The sequence below is a fragment of the Triticum aestivum genome, chromosome 4A (assembly GCF_018294505.1).
Source record: "Triticum aestivum cultivar Chinese Spring chromosome 4A, IWGSC CS RefSeq v2.1, whole genome shotgun sequence".
Taxonomy (NCBI): Eukaryota; Viridiplantae; Streptophyta; class Magnoliopsida; order Poales; family Poaceae; genus Triticum; species Triticum aestivum.
Genome location: NC_057803.1, coordinates 59,686,999 through 59,695,985, shown reverse-complemented (window position 1 = coordinate 59,695,985; position 8,987 = coordinate 59,686,999).

The window sequence follows — 8,987 nt, the reverse complement described above, 5'->3', positions numbered from 1 at the left end:
GTGTTGGAGCGCTACGGTCGAAACGGGGGTCATGTTCATCGGGAGGGGTGTGGCGTACCGCAAAACAGGACTCCACGGGATACTGTTCATCTCCACCGTCGACCCCCTCCAGCCTCCACGAGCTACTGTTCATCCACCTTCGACCTCCTCCAGCCTCCACCTGCGACTGTTCATCCACGGGCTCCTGTTCATCCAGCCTCCACCGCGCGCTACTCCACCGGCTACTGTTCAACCAACCCTCTCCACGCGCTCCTGTTCATCCTGCCCTCCACCGTCTACTGTTCATCCTGCCCTCCACGGGGTGGTCCTGTTCATCCAGCCCTCCACGAGGTCCTGTTCATCCAGCCCCAACCGGCTCGATCGATCGGGGTCCTATTCATCCACCCCCACCGGGAACTGTCCATCCAACCCCCCCCCCCCCGCCGCAACGCTCACTGTTCATCCAGAGGCAGCATCGATCGGCTTCAGTTAGCAGTAGTAGCGAAGGAATCGCTCGATCGGGTTCAGTTAACAGTCATCGATTGATCGCTCGGGTTCATTAACGCGTAGCCTGTAGTGCAATCGCTCAGGTTCAGTTAGAGCCCAACGCCTCGCACACACGCGCGTACGTGTACGAGAGAAATGCGCATCGCTCGGCCCCCGACCTCCCACCGTAACTGGGAACTCCCCGAAATTTTCCTCGCCATCGCTTCTACCACAGTTTTTTCCGTCATGGACGGCCCAAAGAATGTCATGCAGCTGCGTCTCCGGCCTGCCCAGGACGAAAAGCCCATTTTTTGTCATGATTTTTTGTCATAGAAGTAGGAGCCCACCACATCTATGATGATACCGGGTTTTGTCACAATTATCGTCATAGAAGTGTCATATGTATGACAGAAAAAAATTTGTTCGGCCCAAAATGTCACGGATGTGTCTTTTTTGTAGTGGGGGTAGGGCTCGCCCCCACCCTCGTGGACAGGGTGTGGGCCCCCTGACGTGGATCTTTCATCCGGTATTTTTTATATATTCCAAAATAATTCTCCATTGATTTTCATGTCATTCCGAGAACTTTATTTTCTACACAAAAATAACACCATGGCAATTCTGCTGAAAACAACATCAGTCCGGGTTTGTTCCATTCAAATCATGCAAGTTAGAGTCCCAAACAAGGGCAAAAGTGTTTGGAAAAGTAGATACGACGGAGACGTATCAACTCCCCCAAGCTTAAACCTTTGCTTGTCCTCAAGCAATTCAGTTGATAAACTGAAAGTGATAAAGAAAAACTTTTACAAACTCTGTTTGCTCTTGTTGTTGTAAATATGTAAAGCTAGCATTCATGTTTTTAGCAAAGATTATGAACTAACCATATTCACAATAACATTTAGGTCTCAAGTTTACTCATATCAATGGCATAATAAGCTAGCGAGCAATAATAGCAAATCTCGGATGACAACACTTTCTCAAAATAATCATGATATGATATGACAAGATGGTATCTCGCTATCCCTTTCTGAGACCACAAAACATAAATGCAGAGCACCTTTAAAGATCGAGGACTGACTAGACATTGTAATTCATGGTAAAAGAGATCCAGTCAAGTCATACTCAATGTAAACTAACAGTAATGGATGCAAATGATAGTGGTGCTCTCCAACTGATGCTTTTTAATAAGAGGATGATGACTCAACATAAAAGTAAATAGATAGGCCCTTCATAGAGGGGAGGAGGGATTTGTAGAGGTGCCAGAGCTCGATTTTGAAATAGATATGAATAATATTTTGAGCGGTAAACTTTCATTGTCAACATAACAACCGAGAGATCTCGATATCTTCCATGCTACACACATTAAAGGCGGTTCCCACACAGAATGGTAAAGTTTATACTCCCCCTCCACCGACAAGCATCAATCCATGGCGTGCTCTTAACAACGAGTGCCTCCAACTAACAACAATCCTGGGGGAGTTTTGTTTGCGGTTATTTTGATTTTATTTGCATAAAGCATGGGACTGGGCATCCCGGTGACCAGCCATGTTCTCGTGAGTGAGGAGCGGAGTCCACTCCTCTTGAGAATAACCCGCCTAGCATGGAAGATGCAGACAACCCTAGTTCATTCATGAGCTATTCGAGCATACAAAACAGAATATTTATTTGAAGGTTTAGAGTTTGGCACATACAAATTTACTTGGAACGGCAGGTAGATACCGTGTATAGGTAGGTATGGTGGACTCATATGGAATAACTTTGGGGTTTATGGAGTTGGATGCACAAGCAGTATTCCTGCTTAGTATAGGTGAAGACTAGAAAAAGACTAGGAAGCGACCAGCTAGAGAGCGACAACAGTCATGAACATGCATTAAAATTAATCAACATCGAATGCAAGCATGAGTAGGATATAATGCACCATGAACATAAATATCATAGAGGCTATGTTGATTTTGTTTCAACTACATGTGTGAGCATGCGCCAAGTCAAGCCACTCGAATCGTTCAAAAGAGGATACCACCCTATCATACCACATCACAACCATTTTAATAGCATGTTGGCACGCAAGGTAAACCATTATAAACTCCTAGCTAATTAAGCATGGCATAAGCAACTATAATCTCTAATTGTCACTGCAAACATGTTTATTCATAATAGGTTGAATCAGGAACGATGAACTAATCATATTTACAAAAACAAGAGAGGTCGAGTTCATACCAGCTTTTCTCATCTCAATAAGTTCATCCTATAATCATCATTATTGCCTTTCACTTGCACGACCGAATAGTGTGGAAAATAATAATAGTGCACGTGCATTGGACGAAGCTGGAATCTGCAAGCATTCAACTCAAGAGAGAAGACAAGGTAATATGGGCTCTTTGTTAGATCAACAATAATGCATATGAGAGCCACTCAACATTTTCATTATGGTCTTCTCCTCTCGAACCCCAAAGAACAAGAAAAGAAATAAAACTATTTACACGGGAAAGCTCCCAACAAGCAAAAGAAGAACGAGAAATCTTTTGGGGTTTTCTTTTTAATTACTACTACTACAACATGAAAAGTAAACTAGCTAAAAGCTACAACTATTTTTTTGGTTTTTCTAAGGTTTATCAAACACACAAGAAGAAAGCATAAAAAGGGAAAATAAACTAGCATGGATAGTACAATGAAAAAGTATGAGCACCGACAACTAGCATGAGTGTGTGAACATAAATGTAATGTCGGTGAGAAATACGTACTCCCCCAAGCTTAGGCTTTTGGCCTAAGTTGGTCTATGGCCACGGCTGGCCTGGCGGATATCCAAAGTTGTAGTTGGGGTCGTACTGAGATATAGCGGCAATTGCCTGATGAGCTGCGGCTTGGAGGCGAGTTGTCTCTGTCCTCCTCTCATACTCCGCCGCCTCCTCCCTGGTTATAACATATCTCCCCTTTGCCTAAAAGTCAAAGAAAGTAGGAGCAGGGAGAGCGACGTGATAGGTGCGTCGTCTGTCAAAGATTAGTCGGTACTGGAGGAACTGATCGTTCCTCTCAACAAACTGATGACGAACCATAGCATCATAATCTAAATAAGGAGGCAACTCAATATCATCTCCACGTATGGGTATCTCAAGAAAGTTAGCTATATGAGTTGCATAAATTCCACCAAAGAAATCTCCATGAATACGATTATTATGCAACCTACGTGCAACAATGGCCCCCAAGTTATATTGTCTATCTCCTAATACAGCGCTCCTGAGAACACTAAGATCAGGTACACACATGTGACATGCTTCATCTTTACCGTTTATGCACCTTCCTATGAAGAGAGCAAAATAATGTATAGCAGGAAAATGAATGCTCCCTATGGTGGCCTGTGTTATATCTCTAGATTCCCCCACTGTGACACTAGCAAGATCTCTAAATTCAGATTTGTGAGGTTCACTAACATTACCCCACTGTGGGAGTTTACAAGCAGTGTTAAAATCTTCTAAGTCCATGGTATAAGATTTATCATAACGATCAAACAGGACAGTCTGAGAATTGCGTGATGATGAAAATTTAAACCTTCTCACAAATGAATCAGTTAAATAGAGGTATTGACATCACTTATCTGCCTCGAAGCTCTCCAGATCAGCATTACGTACATATGCATCAAATTCCTCTTTAATTCTTGCTTGGATCATGAAATCCTCTGACGGCCATTCACAAGGCCGCACTTGAGCGTCCCTCGGTGGTTCATCGTCCGGCTCATGCATTGCGAGCCTGGGTTGTTGCTTCCTTGAAGAACCACCTTGGTACATTTTCCTAAACATATTTCTTCCTCTGAAAAATTTCTGAAATTTTTAGTAACTTCAAAATAAAAGTGAACCAAACTCAACAAAATTGATAGCAACTACTCCTACAAGTGCCTAGAGGCCATATCATGCATTAAAACTACTTTTGACCATATAAATTTGACATGCAAGCTCAAGAACAGGGTCACCTAAGCAGCAAAAATTTGCAATGAATAAAGTACTAGAACAAAAACTAATTGGACCATTGGAGGAGTCACATACCAAAGAACAATCCCCCAAAGCAGCTTTGTGAATGGATCTTTGAGCTAGGAGATCGAAAATGGCAGCAAGATGAGCTTGAACTCGGGTTTGAGCTGGCTAGTGATTTTTTGGGAGGAAGAAGGAGTGTGTGGTAGCTGTAATAAGTGGAGGGGAGCCACCATGGGCCCACGAGGCAGGGGGGCGCGCCCAGGGGGTGGGCGTGCCCTGGACCCTCGTGGCCAGGTGCTTGCTCCCCCTGATGAGTTCTCAGTGCCACATATTCTCAAATATTCCATAAAAAATCATATTTAAATTTCAGGGCATTTGGAGAACTTTTATTTTCGGGGTATTTTTATTGCATGGATAATTCAGAAAACAGACAGAATATACTATTTTTGCTTTATTTCAACTAAATAACAGAAAGTAAAAAAAGGGTACAGAAAGTTGTGTTTTTCTAACTTCATCCATCTCATGCTCATCAAAAGGAACCCACTAACAAGGTTGATCAGGTCTTGTTAACAAACTCATTTCGAGTAACATGAAACCGGAGAAATTTCGAATAACACTATGTTACCTCAACGGGGATATGCACGTCCCTAATAATAAGAATATCATATTTCTTCTTGACAACAGGTAGAGGAAATTCAAAACCTCCAAAAATAATCGATGGAATTTTTCCAATAGAGTTTATACTATGAACTTGAGGTTGTTTCCTCGGAAAGTGTACCGTATGCTCATTGCCATTAACATGAAAAGTGACATTGCCTTTGTTGCAATCAATAACAGCCCCTGAAGTATTCAAAAAGGGTCTTCCAAGAATAATAGACATACTATCGTCCTCGGGAATATCAAGAATAACAAAGCCCGTTAAGATAGTAACGTTTGCAACCACAACAGGCACATCCTCACAAATACCGACAGGTATAGCAGTCGATTTATCGGCCATTTGCAAAGATATTTCAGTAGGTGTCAACTTATTCAAATCAAGTCTACGATATAAAGAGAGAGGCATAACACTAACACCGGCTCCAAGATCATATGAAGCGGTTCTAACATAATTTCTTTTAATGGAGCATGGTATAGTGGGTACTCCTGGATCTCCTACCTTCTTTGGTATTCCACCCTTAAAAGTATAATTAGCAAGCATGGTGGAAATTTCAGCCTCCGGTATCTTTCTCTTATTTGTAACAATATCTTTCATATACTTAGCATAAGGATTCATTTTAAGCATATCAGTCAAACGCATACGCAAGAAGATAGGTCTAATCATTTCAGCAAAGCGCTCAAAATCCTCATCATCCTTTTTCTTGGATGGTTTAGGAGGAAAGGGCATGGGTTTCTGAACCCATGGTTCTCTTTCTTTACCGTGCTTCCTAGCAACAAAGTCTCTCTTATCATAATGTTGATTCTTTGATTGTGGGTTATCAAGATCAACAGCAGGTTCAATCTCTACATCATTATTATTGCTAGGTTGAGCATCAACATGAACATCATCATTAAAATTATCACTAGGTTCATGTTAACTACCAGATTGTGTTTCATCATCAAAAATAGAAATATCATTGGGATTCTCAGGTGTGTCAACAACAGGTTCACTAGAAGCATGCAAAGTCCTGTCATTTTCCTTTTCTTCCTCTTAGAAGGACTAGGTGCATCAATATTAATGCTCTGAGAATCTTGCTCAATTCTCTTAGGGTGGCCCTCGGGATACAAAGGATCCTGAGTCACTTTACCCCCTCTAGTTGCAACTCTAACAGCAAAGTCATTATTCTTACTATTTAATTCATTGAGCAAATCATTCTGAGCTTTAAGTACTTGTTCTACTTGAGTGGTAACCAAAGCATGTTTACTAATAAGTTTAAGTTCACCTTTAACACTAGCCATATAATCACTCAAGTGTTCAATCATATAAGCATTATGTTTCAATTGTATACTAACATAAGCATTAAAATCTTCTTGCTTAACCATAAATTTATCAAACTCATCTAAGCATTGGCTAGCAAACTTAGTAATAGGGATTTCAGCTTTATCATATCTATAGAGAGAATTTACCTTTACTACCTGTGTCGGGTTATCAAGACCATGTATTTCTTCAACAGGCGGCAAATTAAGACCATGTATTTCTTCAATAGGAGGTAAATTATTAATATCTTCAGCTTTAATACCTTTTTCTTTCATAGATTTCTTTGCTCTTGCATATCTTCAGGACTTGGAAATAGAGTACCCCTTTTCTTCAGTGTTTGGCTTAGGAGTTGGTTTAGGAAGTGTCCAATTGTTTTCATTAGTCAACATACTATTCAATAGAATTTTAGCTTGATCAACAGTTCTTTCCTTGAAAACACAACCGGCACAACTATCCAGGTGGTCTCTGGAAGCATCGGTTAGTCCATTATAAAAGATATCAAGTATTTCATTTTTCTTGAGAGTATGATCAGGCAAAGCATTAAGTAATTGGAGAAGCCTCCCCCAAGCTTGTGGGAGACTCTCTTCTTCAATTTGCACAAAATTATATATTTCCCTTAAAGCAGCTTGTTTCTTATGAGCAGGGAAATATTTAGCAGAGAAGTATTAAATCATATCCTGGGGACTACGCACACAACCAGGATCAAGAGAATTAAATCATATCTTAGCATCACCCTTTAATGAGAATGGAAATATTTTAAGGATATAGTAGTAGCGAGTTTTCTCATCATTAGTGAACATGGTGGCTATATCATTTAATTTAGTAATATGTGCCACAACAGTTTCAGATTCATAGCCATAGAAAGGATCAGATTCAACCAAAGTAATTATATCAGGGTCGACAGAGAATTCATAATTCTTATCAGTAACAAAGATAGGTGAAGTAGCATAAGCAGGATCATATTTCATTCTAGCATTCAAAGATTTTTGTTTCAGCTTAGCTAATAGTTTCTTAAGATCACTCCTATCATTGCAAGCAAGAAAGTCTCTAGCAGTTTCTTCATCCATAACATAACCCTCAGGAACAACAGGTAATTCATATCTAGGGGGAGAATCTTCATCATCACTTTCATCAATATTATTAGTTTCAATAATTTCATTCTCTCTAGCCCTAGCAAGTTGTTCATCAAGAAATTCACCAAGTGGCACAGTAGTATCAAGCATAGAAGTAGTTTCGTCATAAGTATCATGCATAGCAGAAGTGACATCATCAATAACATGCGACATATCAGAATTAATAGCAGAAGCAAGTTTAGGTGTCGCAAGCTTACTCAAAACAGAAGGTGAATCAAGTGCAGAGCTAGATGGCAGTTCCTTACCTCCCCTCGTAGTTGAGGGGAAAATCTTGGTTCTTTGATCTTTCAAGTTCTTCATAATGATAAGAAGATATAAATCCCAAGTGACTCAAAGAATAGAGCTATACTCCCCGACAACGGTGCCAGAAAATAGTCTTGATAACCCACAAGTATAGGAGATCGCAACAGTTTTTGAGGGTAGAGTATTCAACCCAAATTTATTGATTCGAGACAAGGGGAGCCAAAGAATATTCTCAAGTATTAGCAGTTGAGTTGTCAATTCAACCACACCTGGATAACTTAATATCTGCAGCAAAGTATTTAGTAGCAAAGTAATATGATAGTAGTGGTAACGGTAGCAAAAGTAATATTTTTGGTGTTTTATAGTGATTGTAACAGTAGCAATAAAAAAGTAAATAAGTGAAGAACAATATGTGGAAAGCTCATAGGCATTGGTTCGGTGATGGAGAATTATACCGAATGCAATCGATCATGTAATAGTCATAACCTAGGGTGACATAGAACTAGCTCCAATTCATCAATGTAATGTAGGCATGTATTCCGAATATAGTCATACGTGCTTATGGAAAAGAACTTGCATGACATCTTTTGTCCTACCCTCCTGTGGCAGCGGGGTCCTATTGGAAACTAAGGGATATTAGGGCCTCCTTTTAATAGAGTACCGGACCAAAGCATTAACACATGGTGAATACATGAACTCCTCAAACTACGGTCATCACCGGTAAGTATCCCAATTATTGTCACTTTGGGGTTAACAGATCATAAAACATAATAGGTGACTATAGACTTGCAAGATAGGATCAAGAACTCTCATATATCGATGAAAACATAATAGGTTCAGATATGAAATCATGGCACTCGGGCCCTAGTGACAAGCATTAAGCATAGCAAAGTCATAGCAACATCAATCTCAGAATATAGTGGATACTAGGGATCAAACCCTAACAAAACTAACTCGATTGCATGATAAATCTCATCCAACCCATCACCGTCCAGCAAGCCTACGATGGAATTACTCATGCACAGCGGTGAGCAACATGAAATTGGTGATGGAGGAAGGTTGATGATGACGATGGCAACGGATTCCCCTCTCCAGAGCCCCGAAGGGACTTCAGATCAGCCCTCCCGAGAGAGTTTAGGGCTTGGCGGCGGCTCCGTATCGTAAAACGTGATGAATCCTTCTTCCTGATTTTTTTCTCCCCGAAAGTGAATATATGGAGTCAAGGTTGAG